The 564-nt window shown below is 68.3% G+C and overlaps 1 protein-coding gene across 1 annotated transcript in view; it reads right to left on the bottom strand.

The window, feature by feature from the left end:
- The window catches only part of EMIHUDRAFT_459289 (hypothetical protein), a gene marked incomplete at its 5' end in the record, with an annotated part of 9,889 nt that overhangs the window by 2,715 nt on the left and 6,610 nt on the right, over positions 1 to 564 (bottom strand). The window contains 3 exons of the mRNA XM_005767945.1: positions 174 to 210; positions 295 to 451; positions 518 to 564. The remainder of the gene's footprint in view (positions 1 to 173; positions 211 to 294; positions 452 to 517) is intronic.

The following is a 564-nucleotide window of genomic DNA, read 5'->3' as shown; positions in this document are numbered from 1 at the left end:
CTCTCTCCCACCTGCTCGCCGCCGAGCAGCGCCGGGTCCTTCTTCTGGGGCCATGTCTCCCCCTCTCTCCCCCTCTCTCCCCCTCTCTCCCCACCTGCTCGCCGCCGAGCAGCGCCGGGTCCTTCTTCTGGGGCCATGTCTCCCCCTCTCTCCCCCTCTCTCCCCCTCTCTCCCCACCTGCTCGCCGCCGAGCAGCGCCGGGTCCTTCTTCTGGGGCCATGTCTCCCCCTCTCACCTCCTCACGCCCCCCCACGCCCCACCTGTGTCGCCGCCGAGCAGAGCCGGTCCCCTCATCTGGGGCGGCCTTGCGAGCTGGAACTTTTTGATCGCCTCGGAGAGGTCGTCCTTGGTCAGCGTGATGAGCTGCTCGCCCGAGGCAGTCAGGTCGAGTCGCTGGTTCATGCAGTCGGCCGCCCACTGCAGCAGGTTGTCAGTCAGCCGGCCGTTGTACCTGCGCACAGTCAGGCCTGTCACGTGCTCGCCGCTGCGGGTGGGCAACTCCGCCGGCCCGTCGCACTTTGAGCGCAGGTCGGCGGTGGTGTTCTTGTCGATGATTGCGTTGAG

This window comes from Emiliania huxleyi (assembly GCF_000372725.1).
Source record: "Emiliania huxleyi CCMP1516 unplaced genomic scaffold EMIHUscaffold_472, whole genome shotgun sequence".
NCBI classification, from domain to species: domain Eukaryota; phylum Haptophyta; order Isochrysidales; family Noelaerhabdaceae; genus Emiliania; species Emiliania huxleyi.
Note: the sequence above shows the minus strand (reverse complement) of the source record. Positions and strands in the feature narration are given on the sequence as shown.